We start from the raw sequence: 17,425 nt of genomic DNA, 5'->3' as shown, positions 1-17,425 counted from the left end.
GAGTGTATGCATTGACATAAAAACTTAAGTGTGATTTAAATGTTTTAATTATTGCCTAATGAAAATTCAATAATCAATTATTCTGTTTGATGACACAAATATGAGATATTAATGTTGTAACATGAGACAGAGTTCTAGAACCTACAGCCAAACTTGAAAATAAAGTGGCTAGACTCTTTATTCTCATCAATTTTCTCGAACTGAAGGACAATATTCGCTGAACCAATTGACAGGTGTCGAGCCTGTGCAATAATAAAAACCTGCTCAAACTAAAGTTAATTTCTGTAGATAGTGGTAAGCAGGGTCGAATCCACAGAGACTGGGTGTAACTATTTCTTTTCAAATTCACAGTATCAAAGGGGGTATTTTTGTGCAGAAGGTGACATTCAAAGAAATTCAAATAAAATCTAAGAAGCTACTAAAAACTAAATAACAAATTACTAAAATCAAATGGGTGATAATTAAGGATCTAACCAAGAAATAACTTCAGCAATGGTGCACCTAATCGATCATCGAAACAAAGGCAATTCCAATTATTTATCAATAAATAGGTTATAACTACCAAACAAGGGATGTCAGTTAACTCCTCCTTACTGTATCGGTAATTAAAGTACGCCCGTTAATCACTGCTCTAATTGAAAAATAATCCTAGGTACGCCCGTAAGATTTAATTTCCCAATTGCCTTACGTATTAAAGGAGCCCTATTCTAATCAAATAACACACTACCAGGGTTATTTCAGATTAGCCCGCGTATCCCCTTGACACAAATCTAGTTATGCCAGTTGTCACTAAATTAAGGCAATTAAACAATTACGGATTTAATGCCATAATTGACAATAGATTATCAAGTTAACTAATTATCCGGATCTAAGACAATCAATTAATTTAATAATCATAAGTACTGCAATCAAGGAATATGCGAACACCAATAAATAAAAGAAAAAGGTAAAATTAAATCAATCTCACAATTTTTAGGCGAATCAAAGCCTCCATTGTCCCTTAACTTGAGTGAGAAAATTAGTTCATGTTCGATGCAAAAAACCCATGTAAAGCTGAAGCAATAGTCGCGGCCATCATGCGGCAGGAGGAATCCACCACAGACCACAAGGAAAAGTCAAAAGTAAAAAACTACAAGAAATCATTCAATTGCCCTTGTTTGCCTCTGACATACGAGAGGTAAGCTACTAAGAACCAAAAGAAAAGTCAAAGCTATAAACTAAAGGTAAAGGAGAGAAAACCCTTCGCTATTTCTATTGGCTATCTAATTGCTATTTAAAAATCGCTCTCCCCTTGCGGCGGCTCCCAGGGGAACAAAACATCCGCATCTTCGGTTCAGCCATTGCCAAAAGACAGGGCCAAAGTTTTCTTCTTTTCCAAAACTGCCCCTCGGATAAGCACTGCTACTTGCATTCCTTTTCTATCAAATTAGCACTTGTTATCATATTTTTATTCTACTCCCTGAAATAATTGTAAATTACGAAAAGTGAGTAGAATCCAACAATTAGTCCACATCGAGTCAGGTAATAGGGAAATTAATAATAAAATAAACAATAAAATTGCAACCTATCAATTCCCCCCACATCTAAACCATGCTTGCCCTCAAGCATAGGAATAGCAATTGAACAAACACCAATATTTGACAATGGCTATTGCTCTATCTACCAAATTGCCAAGATACCAAGAAAATCATAAATCAAGCATCGGCGATAGAAATCAAAGAAACATCACCCCGGTTAGCATCTCAACCACAAATTCCTTCAATTCCACGTTAACTAATCTAAGAAGAAGGAATGGCGCACAACATTTATCAGCAAATGGTCCAAATATCAACCAAAATCTCCATATTAAATCCATAAATCGGCAAGCTGACCTCTGACACACACTAACACAACCTGCACTCTTTTTTTTTCTCACGTCTCCTACTATTTATTCTTTTTTTCTTTTGGTTATTTTTTTTTAGTAATAGCACAAAAGACTTAGTCTCTAGCCATTGAAACCTTTTGACGCGAACTCCGACATTTTTCAGATGAAGGGCCCCAGTTACTCAGCTCCTATCGCTATACGACCTCGTACTCATAGAAAGTATTACTTTTTGACGCGAGAATCGACACTTTTAGGTGCAGATCCCCGGTTACTCAGTAGTAACTAATAGCGGAGTACAGTCAAGTTTATTCACAGCCAAATGATACAATAATGCAAAATAACACCGTTAAAAATAAGAATAGGAGCAGCTAGCCTCATTATTGCCCAACATGGAGTATTAGAGTCAATATTGGACCAATTGACATGAAAATGCCAACAATCATTCCCTCTATCTAGAAAAGTTAACAAAGAAATTAAAAGAGTCAAGCAATCACCGATATTCACCAAAGAGATGTTTTGGGATTCCATCACATTAACTCGATACACTTTTATTATTAAAACTTGGCAAGAGTAGAATTAGAGTCAATAACCCAACATCAAACCTTGGTATTCACCTGAGAGCTAAGCACCAAAAAGAAAGAAAGAAAATGAACGAAAGATAGACAAATAACAAACTAGAAATAAAGGAAAAACACCTAAAAACTAAAAATTACTAAAAACTAGAACCACAACTGATCCCCCCCCACACCTAAACGATACATTGCCCCCAATGTAGCAAATAAACATCAAAAGTAAGAGAGAGGGCAACAAAACTCCCCTGAGATCAGATCAAAGTAGTGGGCGAGGCGGGACTTGGGTGGAAAACCTGTGTGCTGCATGAATGCCGCCAAATTTTTGTGCCATGGCAGCCACATTGTTGTCGATGTTAATCATCCAAGCCTCCAAATATTGATTCAATAATAAAAAAAAATCCAAATCTCCAAAGAAAGTCAACAGAGGACTAAATTACAGTGATTAAGGCAAGCAGAGGAACCCCAGGGGGGAATCCAGTCCACCGAAGTCAATAAACAACCCAGGAAATAAACAAGTCCGTAAATGAGGCAGTAATTTGCACAATTGAGTATACCACAATTACAGACAATGCCCCTCCAAATCAGCAATTCAACTCAATAGCTAGAATGTCCCCAACAAATCAACCGAATACTACCCATCTCAACAAGTAAATCAAGCGACCAGGTTGTCCAATGCAACAGGCAGTTGCAAAAGCAAATCACCCAAATTTCAATAAACAATTGTAGTGTTTCAGCCCACCCAAAATCTCAACAACATGGCTCCAGTTGGCCAGTTAATGTCCTAAGTTAAAACCAGCAATAGCAGTGTAGAAATTGGACAGTAACAACTCAATTACAAACTCTCAACTATCAGTCAGGCAACCAACCCAATAGAAGCAACAAAATCAGGGCAAATTACCCCAACCAGTACCACTGGTGTGCCACACAGCTGTTTCAAAATCTCAAACGGCCGATCCCAAATATGTCACAAATGCTCCAAAGAAATTAACAAGGCAAACAACAAGGCAAATGTGTCCCAACAGTTCAATTAATGGTGCAAATCAAGCAACAAGGCAGCAGGACAATTACCAATCGAGGGCAACTAAATCGATGGCAACAATCAACTTCACAATAATGCAACAAATGAAATTTAAGTAGCCCAACAAATAGTCCTTGTAAGTGATGCTCACTACCCAGGTAAGAGTTGAGGGGTGGAAATACCAAATGGGTATCTGAAGCACGATGATGGAGCAGCTAGCAACGGCAGCGATGTGATGTGCATGGTGAGCGAGCAATGACAGCAGGCTTGATGGCACGTGACAGAGAGGGAGAGCCGGAGAGAAAGGCATCGAGTGGCGGCGGCCGTCATTGTGCGTGGGCAGCAGTGGTCAACGGAGCTGGGTTGCGCGCTAGGTTGGAGATTGAGAGAGGAGAGAGAGAAAGAGAGCTGGTGGCTTGGGTGGAGTATGGATGGAGGAGGCGGTGGCCGCTGCTGGCGGCGAGCAGTCAAGGCTTCGGGTGACACAGAGGAGAACAGGGGAGAAGAAAGAAAGAAGAAGAAGGAAAAGAAAGAAAAAGAAAGAAAACGAAGAAAAAGAAAGAAAGAAAAGAAAAAAAAAGAAAAATAGTTTTTGTTGTTGTTGTTGTTTTTTTTTTTTTCTTGAAGACTTGCTTTTTTTTTCAACGGAAAGACTTTGTTTTGTTCTCTTTACTTTTTTTTTCGTTTTTTTTTTTGAAATATTTTTTTATTTTATCTTATTATTCTGGAAAAAAAATTTATTTCCGAAATTCAAAAGTAGAAATTAACAGAAAATCAATAACCGTTCTTGAGTTTTTTTTTTAATACTTACCTTTCCCGTGAACATGACGCAGGCACGTCAAGAAGGCAAGAACCCTTCTAACCATGAGTTCTTCTGACCGTGAGCGCTCCATACGACTTGACGCGGGTGCATCATGTCAGAGAGATACCTGTAAATCATCAAAAACGAAAATTCAAATAAAAAAATTGGTTAAATCCAAGGAAAAATATATTTAAACTAACGAACAAAAATGAACAAATAACTAAAAGAAATTGGGTTGCCTCCCAATGAGCGTCTTTCTTTAATGTCTTTGACTAGACATTATCATGTTTTGTTCATGGAGGATAAAATCTTGTGCCTCGTCTTAATGTTTCATCCTCTATATAATCCGGATAGCCCTCGTAAATAGAGTAATCCTTTGGCACACGAGTTATGGGCTTCCATGGACTAGTAAATGGCGCTAAACAAGTCAACAATAATTCGCATTCTCCATTCACTCCCCCCTCATGTGCATTTATTGGTCCAAGATATCTTGTCATCGCTACTCTTAATTTATTCCTGTCATGAAATTCAAAATTTTCTGGTATAATAAAGTCAATTTCATTAATAGGAATTAAAGAATAAGAATCAAGAGAATATTGATTAAGGACTAGAGGAGATGTCACCGCATTTGGAGATTGTTCATTGGATTTTTTCACCTGGACGAGTTGATACTGGGGCCTCATTTCTTGCACTTCAGCTCCCTTTTCAACTACATCTTTAGATCCGTTTCCTTGAAACTCTTGCAGTTCCATGTCATTTGGCCGGATAATTGCACTCTCATCTTTTTCAAGGTTGATATTGGTTTGTGAGGGCAATTCTTCAAGGTGAGAAGCTAATCGCATTATCCTGGATGTCAATAGATGTATTTGATCTGCCATCCCGAATATCAATAGTTGTACTTGATTCGTCATCGCTTGTGTCTCCTGCTGAGTTCGATATGTATTAGCAGCTAATAATTCAATCATTTTTTCAAGCGACATACCTGACACAGATGATGGTTATTGAGACTCTTGCTGTTGAAAATCCATTGGCTCGGTCGCATAATTAAAATTGAAATTATCCCACCATCCTTGATCATACCTGTTTGAATAAGGGTCATACCACGTTTGAAATCGAGGTGAAAAATCTCCAAAAGTATCTGTTGGAACACTTAGGTTATCTTGAAATACGAGGCATGTGTCGGTTGAATAACTTGAGGCAAAATAAGTTTCACAATTTGGTTCACAATTTGCAGCAGCTAATTGATCATTAGGAAAAACACGAGTCTCATAACCCCAATCAGGAATAAAGTCCAGTCTATCATCAAAATACGAAATGTTAGTAGCCATAAACTATATAAAAAAATAAGAGAAAAATAAATAAAAAATAAAAACAAGATGAACTCAAAAAGAAACAAATGAATCTGGTACCAGTCCCCGGCAACGGCGCCAAAAATTGACAAGTGTCGAGCCTGTGCAATAATAAAAACCTGCTCAAACTAAAGTTAATTTCTGTAGATAGTGGTAAGCAGGGTCGAATTCATAGGGATTGGGCGTAACTGTTTCTTTTCAAATTCACAGTAACAAAGGGGGAATTTTGTTGCAAAAGGTGACAATCAAAGAAATTCAAATAAAATCTAAGAAGCTACTAAAAACTAAATAACAAATTACTAAAATCAAATGGGTGATAATTAAGGATCTAGTTAAGAAATAACTTTAGCAATGATGCACCTAATCCATCATTAAAACAAAGACAATTCCAATTATTTATCAATAAATAGGTTATAACTACCAAACAAGCGATGGCAGTCAACCCCTCCTTACTGTGTCGGTGATTAAGGTACGCCCGTTAATCACTGCTCTAATTGAAAAATAATCATAGGTACGCCCATAAGATTTAATTTCCCAATTGCCTTACATATTAAAGGAGTCATATTCTAATCAAATAACACACTACCAGGGTTATTTCAGATTACCCGCGTATTCCCCTGACACAAATCTAATTATGCCAGTTGTCATTAAATCAAGGCAATTAAACAATTACGGATTTAATGCCCTAATTGACAATAGATTATCAAGTTAACTAATTATCCGGATCCAAGACAATCAATTAATTTAATAATCATAAGTACTGCAATCAAGGAATATGCAAATACCAATAAATAAAAGAAAAAGGTAAAATTAAATCGATCTCACAATTTTTAGGCGAATCAAAGCCTCCGTTATCCCTTGACTAGAGTGAGAAAATTAGTTTATGTTCGATGCAAAAAGCCCATGTAAAGCTGAAGCAATAGTCGCGGCCATCATGCGGCAGGAGGAATCCACCACAGACCACAAGGAAAAGTCAAAAGTAAAAAACTACAAGGAATCATTCAATTACTCTTATTTGCCTCTGACATACGAGAGGTAAGCTACTAAGAACCAAAAGAAAAGTCAAAGCTATAAACTAAAGGTAAAGGAGAGAAAACCCTTCACTATTTCTAATGCCTATCTAATTGCTATTTAAAAATCGCTCTCCCCTTGCGGCGGCTCCCAGGGGAACAGAACCCCCGCATCTTCGATTCAGCCGTTGCCAAAAGAAAGGGCCAAAGTTTTCTTCTTTTCCAAAACTGCCCCTCGGATAAGCACTGTTACTTGCATTCCTTTTCGGTCAAATTGGCACTTGTTATCATATTTTTATTCTACTCCCTGAAATAATTGTAAATTATGAAAAGTGAGTAGAATCGTCCACATCGAGTCAGGGGAACAGAACCCCCGCATCTTCGATTCAGCCGTTGCCAAAAGAAAGGGCCAAAGTTTTCTTCTTTTCCAAAACTGCCCCTCGGATAAGCACTGTTACTTGCATTCCTTTTCTGTCAAATTGGCACTTGTTATCATATTTTTATTCTACTCCCTGAAATAATTGTAAATTATGAAAAGTGAGTAGAATCCAACAATTAGTCCACATCGAGTCAGGTAATAGGAAAAATTAATAATAAAATAAACAATAAAATTGCAATCTATCACCAATTTTGAGCCTGTATATCTGGACAAAAAATTTTTTTTTTTTTTTAGTCTATATGGCGACATTTAATCCCGATTTGTCGCTCGATGACACTTGACCAGCTATATGACCTTTAGCAGATGAACGGACTTATAATTCCACTAATAACCAACAGCAACCATCTCTTCGATATGCCAAGACACATGCTTACAAAATTTCTACCCGAGTAATTTCAAGAAATGACAAGATTTATTTGTCCGTGTAAGTAACTGGAGAATCAATCAAGTCCAGCGTCAATTGATGGGGTCTCTTTCATTTGCTGGTGACTTGGTCATTGTCATTGGCCGCTCGTCCGTCCCAACTTGGGCAAATTCAACACGGATCAGCTTTACAGAGGTAGGTATGGCTTTGTAGTGGGATTTTTATTATTATTATTATTATTATTATTATTATTATTATTTTTAGAGTGCACATGTTTGATTTTTGACTCAGGGAGTAAGTCCAGAAAATCTTGAGTTGCACAAGCGCGATCAAGTCTTGCTTTAATTGTATTTGGAAATATCGACTATGGCACCATGTATAGTGGGCTTTGTAGTGGAATTTAATTTCTTTTCTTGTTCAGTCAAAAGACTCATTGGGATTTTGTTAATAACATTGACTTATGGCCACCCAAGCAGCAAGTACAACTCAAGAATATCCGTACAACATATGAATAAGTCAGCTATTGTTGTTTTCTCATTACACAAATACAGGATTGAATTCTTTACAAAATTAATTTAGATTTCACGTCATTGATTTTGGTGGAGATTAATTAATTTCATAAGTGTTCTTTTCATTAATTCATAGGTCAGCTATTGTCATTTTCAGGATTTTTTTTCCTTCATTGGATAGGATATGATATCAGCTTAGGTTCAAATGAGGAATTCAGCCTGGCCATAACAATTTCAATAATTTCATAAAGTCCCACATCTACACGGAATATCGGAATATATACGTGGAGAAGATTGAGGAGTAATACCCATTGTTTTCATTATATATATATATATATATATATATATATATATATATATGTGTGTGTGTGTGTGTGTATATAGAAAATGCAAAACCAATGAGTTTGTTTGGATAGTAGGTCATTTGAAATAATTACTGTAACACTTTTTGTGATGTAATGTATGTGAGATAAAAATGTGGTTGAAAATTGTGTTTATGATGTAAGTAGAAAAATTTTGAAATAGTTTTTTCAAATCTTCCTATCCAAACAAGTTATTAATAAGTTAGCTGGAAATCATACAACACAATTTATTTGACAATGTCAGGAGGAATTCCAAAGAGATTCAGTTAGATTGGTAGATTTAGCCTAGTTTGCTAAATTATGTGCAACCTTATTTGCTTATCTAGGAATCCATTGAACATCAATATGAATTTGTTCTAACAAAACCAATTGTACATCCTCAATGCTACCTATTGTTATGAGCTGATATTTACTTGTGATTAGCATATTTTTAGTGAGTATTCAGTATCAAAACTTTATGGGGTCAGTTAAGATGTTTCATCTTTTATTCCCAATATAGAAAATTTTTCCGACAGCATTTTATTGTTTTGGTATTCATGCTTCTTTTAGCCTACACTTGTTTGTATTAAATTTTGCAAAGTTGATCATAGAATGTAATTATAGAGAAAAAATAAGAATCAATTAAAGTTAACTCCTAGGTATATTCAAGATTTTGACCTTTTTGGTTTTTTTTTTTTTTTTAAAAAATCTAAAATCTAGATGTAGAAGAAAATGAGAACAGCCCCTATAACAAAGATAATATAATCTTCAGCAGCCTTCCTCCTTGTATTCTGTCATTTCTTCACTATTAATAAAATCACCGGGGGGACCCCTTTTGTTAAAAAAAATAAAGATAATATAATGTTTTAATTATAGAATAATTATACCTATTTATGGCTTTGATTAATTTTAATTTGTATTTCTTTAGCATGTGGCCGTATTTATTATTCCTTTACATTTTCACAAAATCCAATTTTAAAAAATTTTACACTTGGGTAACTTTAATAGTGGTGTGGTGGATTTAAAGTGGGGGCCCGAGCCCCACCAAAAACTCCTACAAACTCACTCTTGGAAAAATTTTGAATTTTTATAATGTGTTCAACTAGTTTTAAAATTACCTGTTGCCCTATTGATATCAAACAATGCAAAACAAATAAAGTACATGGTCTTCGGTTTTCTATTTACCTAAACTAAAGGAAGCTAAGCCAGAGTCAACGGAAACTTTTTAAAAAATAAAAAATAAAGAGGTAAATAAAATAGTAGTACAATAGTAAAATAATTGAGAAACTATTACTTTTATCCTCCCTCCATCCTTTTCTAGTGCCATGTTTTCACCTTTTGGATAATCCAAACAAATAATCACCTATGCAAAATCAACACAACTTCTTAAGCTGTTCCACTTTACCATTTGAAAAAAATTATTTTTTGCGTGCCATTAGACTCATAGAATTTAAATGTGAGGGCCATGTTTAAGGTTCACTCAAAATCATCACATTCAAATTTAATAATTACATTTTTTTTCTTAAAAAGTTGCTTTTCCAAAAACAAAAAATCTCGAATTATGGCACATAGGGAGTGCAAGATTTTCATGGCCAATTTTTATATTTCAATTACTGTTTATTTTTTGTTTGTCATCGAGAATATTGGTTGTCCTTATGACTTTTTTTTTCATCAGACTTGTTTTTCAGCATCCAATTCTTTAGATGATTTTTTTGGTGTTTATCAGAGTCCAAACATAATAATCACATGTACTCATAACAATTTGAAATCCCAGAATGGCCCTCATACTTCGACAGAGGTAGTCCATTTATATTTAAATGAATACAAGACAGATGGTAACAGACACACATGAATAGACTGATTAAATTATCACTGAGCAGTGATGTTTCAATGATAACACAGACATGACCGTACGTTATTGGCAACTGATGACATAGGAACAACAACTATTGGCGGCACATACGCAATTCTAGTGAATTGTTGGCCTTTATTTCATTACAAAGTACGGTGCAAATTGTAGCAAATAGTAGGCTTTCAACAATTGTAGACACAGTAGCAAGCATAATGACGTTGATGACCCTGGCCAGTCCAAATACATTCTCCGGAGTAAGCATGTTCTTTAGATTTGCAATAACTGTAGCACCGGTTAGGGTAACATGTCCCTGAATAGTGCTCGGCAGGCCTCTTGCAAAATTTAGCTTCAGCCATTGGCATCTCTGCATGAAACAAAGCAAAAGAGAAAGCAAAATATGTAGAGTTAGTCCAAATATATGATGGATCGAGCCAGTCCATATAGGGGATAAGTGTTTGTTAATATTATAGGGTATGGGGGCATGGTTTCTCTATGTTATTTTTTGTGTCAATGTCTATCTCATTTTCTATTTTTATGCCACATGTATTGTTACTTGCAACACTACACATGTATACTTGCAGTATATTCACATGTGACGAGAAATTAAAAAATGCGGGAGAAAATTCGAGAGTAGAATACAGGGCTAAACTTTGAGCAAAAACATTTATTGAAAAGCATATGGCGCATATGTAATACAAATTAATTGGCAAAATTTTGATTGTGAGTGTACATATGCATGATACATACGTATAACTATTCTAATTCATTGCCAGTGACAGCCATTTCTGTTTGAGAGGTAGAGACAAATAATTAAAACTTTGGGAATGTACAAATATACGCCAGTCTGTACATGTGTTCACCATTTAAAACTATAGAAGTGTAAACTCTCTCACTAAAGACTAGCTACAACTTACTATTTGGTACGAGGAGGAGGAAGCAGATGAGCAGGGCAAAGAAGGTTGCGCAGCTAAATTGAGATTTAGCCATCTCCGATATCTTATGTTAGCTATGCTTGTGACAAAACAAGTAAATGATGATAGCTATTTATAGCAAGAGATGGTGCAATTTTCCAAAACCTAATCGGTAGTTGTGTTGAAACTTCTTATCGCTGAATTGTTAAGAGAAAGCGACAAATATCAAAGAATTAAGACAAAGTCTAAGTCAGAATTAGCTTACAGAAGGAGTTTAAAAAAAGCATCAACACTATTACAAGATTTGAAATTTTTAAGTCCAGCAATTTCTAACTTCTTTTACTTGAAAAGGTAACGAGCATTAGCATAATGTCACGAAGCTAAAGTCTTTAGCAGCTATGCTATGTAGAAGTGTAGAACTATAAACTCATCTAGTTGCTGGATTGTTAGTTACATCATTTTCCATGTACAATCGACGGATGCAAAAGCTCACCATTATGTCACCTACAAAATCTGTGCCTTGAGGATTAATAGTAAAAAAAAAAAAAAAAAAACCTGTGCCTTGAGAAGAATAATGCATAAATGAAAGCTCATTGTCTACAAGAAAAATTTTTGTATGATGAATTTTCTGCTTCTTCTTCTTTTCCATTTTTCATTTCGGTACATCAACTTAGAATGTAGAAGCCACAAGGCAGAAAGGATGGCAGCAGTGGAATGCTGATAATCGAGGTATTGTATGCATGATACATATACACTTTGCATATATATATATATATATATATATATATATATACATGGTCCAAATTTTATGCTCAGGATTGATATACTGATACTTTAGCCCTATATCCCTCAAGTTTTCAATGCACATTCTTGTGCTTTATTTTCTGCCAACCAAGACTAGCTTGTAAAGGAAGATGGAGTACAAGTTTTTAGATTTTTCTTTTGAGTTCATCGAGTAATTGTTTACATCTCATAGCATTATTTTCTCATACCTATGATCTATTTACATCTCATATTTTCCTACTGTTTTAATGAGATATATTGATTTAGGATTATTATACGTTAATATGTGAAATCTTCTTGCAAGTGGGCTATGCACAAGCATAGGTTACCTCAAGTTGGAGTGAGGATGTTGATAAATCATTTTCTTCTTCAATTCATGCGTGAAAGAAATCAAGTTATCTCACCTAAAATATTTTACGTCTTGTAGAATGTCAGTTGAGTACAGAAACAAACATTCGTTTTTCTAAAAAACAGTTTGGATAATGGATATTCACTGGCAATTGATAAAAGGGGCTCAGGTGTTAGTTTTTTTGGAAAAGTATAGTTAGTTTGGGAAAGTATCGCAATTTTTTTCTTTTTTATCTGCAAAAATATCTAAAGAGACTTGTGTGGGAGTTACGTGCGTGAAGAATCAAATCAGACAAGTACACCTTGCACTTTCCGAATTTTTTAAAGACAAGAAATGCTATACTTCTTGTGTGATATAGTAAATAGAGTTTGAACTCCTGACCTAGTGCACAAGAGAGTTTTAAAGAGTCTTGTCCTAGCAATTGAAAAGTATCACAATTCAGAGGTGTAATAAATATGAGTGTATGTATTTACATAATAATTTAGGTATGATTTAAATGTTTTAACGAGTGCCTAATGAAAAATTCAATAATCAATTGCTCTGTTTGATGACACAAATATGAAATATTAATGCTGTAACATGAGAGAGTTTTCGAACATACAGCCAAACTTGAAAATAAAGTGGCTGGCTCTTAATTCCCATTAATTTGTCGAACCGAAGGACAACATGGAGCAGAACCAATTTTGGAGCCTTGAGTCTACATAGAGACATTAAATCTCAATTTGTCACTCAAAGACACTTGAGCAGCTATATGACCTTTTAACAGATGAAAGTACTCAAAATTCTACTAATAACCATCTCTTCGATATGCCAAGACACATCCTTACAAAATTTCTACTCGAGTAATTTCAAGAAATGAGAAGATTTATTTGTCCGTGAAATTAACTGGAGAATCAATCAAGTCCGGCATTAATTGATGCTGTCTCTTTCATTTGCTGGTGACTTGGTCATTGTCGTTGGCCGCTCGTCCATCCCAACGCGGGCGCGCAATTCCACACGGATCAGCTTTACAGAGGTAGGTACGGCTTTGTAGTGGGATTTAATTTCTTTTCTTGTTCAGTCAAAAGACCCTTTGGGATTTTGCTAATAACATTGTCATTTGGCCTCTAAAGCAACAAGTACTACTCAAGAATATTCGTACAACGCATGAATAAGTCAGCTATTGTTGCTTTCTCATTACACAAACACAGGATTGAATTCTTTACAAAAATTAATTTAGATTCCACGTCATTAATTTTGGTGGAGATTAATTAATTTCATAAGTGTTCTTTTCATTAGTGCATAAGTCAGCTATTGTCATTTTCAGGATTTTTTTTCCTTCATTGGATAGGATATGATGTCAGCTTAGGTTCAAATTAGGAATTCAAGCTCGCCATAACAATTTCAATAATTTCATAAAGACCCATATCTACACGAAATATATATGTGGGGAAGATTGCGTGTGTGTGTATATATATAGAAAATGGAAAACCAACATTATTAATAAGTTTCTCAAAAATCATACAGCACAATTTATTTGACAAAGTCAGGGGGAATCCCAAAATGATTCAGTTAGATTGGTAGATTTTGCGTAGTTGCTAAAGTATCCTTATTTGCTTCTCTAGGAATCCATTGAACATCAACATGAATTTGTTCTAATAAAACCAATCGCACGTCTTCAATGTTACCTATTGTTATGAGATGATATTCACTTGAGATAAGCATCTTTTTAGTGAGTAATTTAGAATCAAAACTTTATGGAGTCAGTTAGGATGTTCATCTTTTATTCCCAATATAGAAATTTTTTCCGATCGCATTTTATTTTTTTTGGTATTCATGCGTCTTTTAGCCTATTCTTGATTGTTGTAAATTTTGCAAAAACTGATTACAGAATGTAATCATAGAGAAATAAAATCAGAATCAATTACGTTATGTCCTAGGTATATTCTAGATTTTGACCTTTTTCAGTTTAAAAAAAAAATCTAAAATCTAGATGTAAAAGAAAATGAAAACAGTCCCTATAACCAAGATAATACAATCTTTTAATTATAGAATAATTATACCTATTTATGGCTTTGATTTATTTTAATTTTGTATTTGTTTAGCACGCAATCGTATTTATTATTCCCTTACATTTTCACAACTTCCAGTTTGAAAAAAAAATTTACACTTGGGAACCTTTAATGGTGGTGGATTTAAAGTGGGGGCCCGTGCCCCACCAAAAACTACTACAAACTCACTCTTTGAAAAAATTATGAATTTTATAATGTGGCCCACCCTATTGATGTCAATTAATGGAAAACAAATAAAGTACATGGTCTTTGGTTTTCTATTCAACTAAACTAAAGGAAGCAAAGCTAGAGTCAACGGAAACTTTTTAAAAAAATAAAAAGGAAAATAAAACAGTAAAATGGTAAAATAACCATCCTTTTTTAGTGTCATGTTTTCACCTTTTGGATTTTCCAAACAAAGGGTCATCTTTTCAAAATCAACACAACTTCATAAGCTGTTCCATTTTACCATTTGAAAAAATCACTTTTTCCGTGCCACTACACTCCATGTGAGGAGCATGTTTAAGGTTCATCCAAAATCACCACATTCAAACTTAATAATTACATTTTTTTCTTAAAAAGTTTGATTTTCGAAAAACAAAAAACCTCAAATTATGGCACATAGGGAGTGCGAGATTTTCAAGGCCAATTTTTATATTTCAATTAGTGTTTATTTTTTGTTTTTCATGGAGAATATTGGTTGTGCTTATGAATTTCTTTCATTTTTCATTAGACTTGTTTTTTAGCATCCAATTCTTTAGCAGATATTTATTCGTGTTTATCAGAGTCCAATTTGCTACAAAACATATTTCGCCACAAAATACCGTAGAACTAGACGGCCAACAGCAAATACTTACTGAAAAGTTCGTTTGCTACTTATTTTGGACGACCAAACACGTAATCCTGTGGTACTGTGGGAACAAAAATTCTCTAATTAATCACCATCATAATAGATACTTTAAGTTCTGCTCTCTTCAACAAAAGCTAAAGTTCATAATGCAACATGCAGAGAAGAACCAAGATTAACTAACTTAGAGACGCCATATGAATACAATTAATGTAGAAGAGATAAAAATAAAAGTGATTTAAGTGGAAATAGTATTTTTCTGGTTGGATATGGCATTTATCTAATACTGATATAGTCTTAGATGAATAAATGCTAATCAAAGTATCAAACACTTTTGTTTCATGCAGATCACCAATTTCACTTTTGCCCTTTTTGTGTTGAAATGAACTATTTATAACTAGAGTACTGTAGAATAAAAGGTCCTTTTTTTTTCCAACAGAAAAAACCGCTTTATTCAGTCATAGAAAACAATTACATCAACAAGTGTCGAGCTACAAGCACCTTCTCCGAAAGTTAGGGAAACCTAACCTATCCATCCGTATATCATCGCGCACCAAAGGGGGCAACGCTCCAAATGACTCAGACAAAGTATCATTTCCGCGATTCGCACCCATCTTAGCCAGCCTGTCTGAGGGTTTATTTGCCTCTCTATAGCAGTGCGTTACGGACTGGAATAGACTCTGAAACCGCGGCAGATCGTCTAGTTGCACCTGCAATCACCAGGGACACGCATGATCTCCTAATATCATCCGAACCAGGGTTAAGGAATCTAGCTCCAAGTGCAGCTCCATATACCCCCGATCGGCACACTGTTTCACCCCAAACACCAAGGCCTTAACTCCGCATCCAGGCTAGTGGTGACACCAAAGAAACATGAAAAGCCAAGGAGCACTGCCCCCTGGAAGTCACGCAATAGCCCTCCTCCTCCACTGACACTTGGGTTGCCAAGCGAACACCCATTAGTATTAAGATTATAACCTGCAGTCGGGGCCACCCATTTCACCGGCCAAACGCGCCTCTGTTGTGACCAAGCCGTCAAGGCCGTGTACAAGCTCTCCCAAGGGCCATGGGGCCATGAAGCAGAGGAAATTGTATATGCAAAAACTCCCTAATCCGAGTCAAGATTTGGGCCACCACCACTCCCCCCTCTGATCGTCCCACTTGCATTAATGCACGATTTCTCGCTCACGACAATTCCCAACATATTAGAGAGGGAAGGATACGAAAGACAAAGGCCAAATACAGATTCGAAGTAGCTCGCACCCACCACGAGAAAACCATATGACAAGCCGAGCTAATACGAGACGTCGTCGCCTCCTAAATTTCAAACGCCGTCCAAACCTGCAGGCAACTTCACCAGTGCAAAAGACATGATCCCATCATTCCTCCTGGGGAGCGGAGCAGCAGCAACATCTAGAAGGACCTTGTATTCCCAAATGTCGTAACTGCTCAAGTAAGGTTAACCTCTAAGAAAATAGGCGAAGCATGAAAAAAGAGATTGTTATTGGCAAGGCCCTGTGCCAAATACAAGCGACACCGAGCAACCCATTAGAATGAGTGCGAACAAGTGACAGAGCTGAGGTCACCGAGAACTCCCCATCATGGGTTGGCATCCAAACCATCCTGTCCTTCCCCTGGAGCGTCGGAGGCGATGTCTACAGCACCAGCCGCACCAGCTTCAGCTGCAAGACCTGCGAGAGCAATCGAACATCCCATTCCCCTCCAGTAACAACGTCCACCACCCGTTGGGTCTGGAAAATCTCCACTCGGTGACACAGTGGGTCAGACCGTAGCCAGTTATCATGCCAGAAATCCATTGACCCTGACCGAACAATCCAACCGATGTTGTCCTCCACGATACCCTGAACCGAACTCATCCGTCTCCAAGTGTAGGAACTCCCTGTCCTCTCCTCCACAAGGCAAGGGTTCCTCCCTCTACAATGCTTGGACGCCATAAAGGAAGCCCATAGAGAATGACCATATCTGAAATTCCACCATAGCTTTTTGGAAAATGCTTGAAAAACCTCAATTGGCCATCGGATGCCTAACCCCTCTTCGCAATATGGCCGACACAGGTCTGCTCATTTCATCCAATGAAACTGCGGTCCAAGGTCAGACGCATCCCATATAAAACCAGCCATAACTCTCTCCAACTCCCGCAAGACTCCCTTGAGAAGCGACACTGCCGCCAGCAAATGAATCGGCAACGAGGATAGAACATGCTTGAGCAGCACCACTCTTCCCCTAGACGATAGAATCCGCTGCTTGCACGATAAAATTTTGTTGACAATGCCCTTGCAAATATCCCCAAAGTATTCCTTTCTACGTCGGCCTATGAATAGCAGGCATCCCAGGTACCTGACCGGGAACTCCCTCCTTTAAAAT

The 17,425-nt window shown here is 36.3% G+C and overlaps 1 long non-coding RNA gene across 1 annotated transcript; it reads right to left on the bottom strand.

Annotated features, from left to right (window-relative positions):
* Window positions 1-10,029: 10,029 nt before the first annotated feature.
* On the bottom strand, window positions 10,030-11,130 carry LOC113700938 (uncharacterized). The gene is made up of 2 exons (XR_011815535.1): window positions 11,035-11,130; window positions 10,030-10,484 (listed from the first exon to the last, which is right to left on the bottom strand). It is a non-coding gene; the product is annotated as an uncharacterized lncRNA (long non-coding RNA).
* Window positions 11,131-17,425: the final 6,295 nt, after the last annotated feature.

This window comes from Coffea arabica, chromosome 6c, assembly GCF_036785885.1.
Source record: "Coffea arabica cultivar ET-39 chromosome 6c, Coffea Arabica ET-39 HiFi, whole genome shotgun sequence".
Taxonomy (NCBI): domain Eukaryota; kingdom Viridiplantae; phylum Streptophyta; class Magnoliopsida; order Gentianales; family Rubiaceae; genus Coffea; species Coffea arabica.
This window is presented reverse-complemented; position numbering and strand designations above follow the sequence as displayed.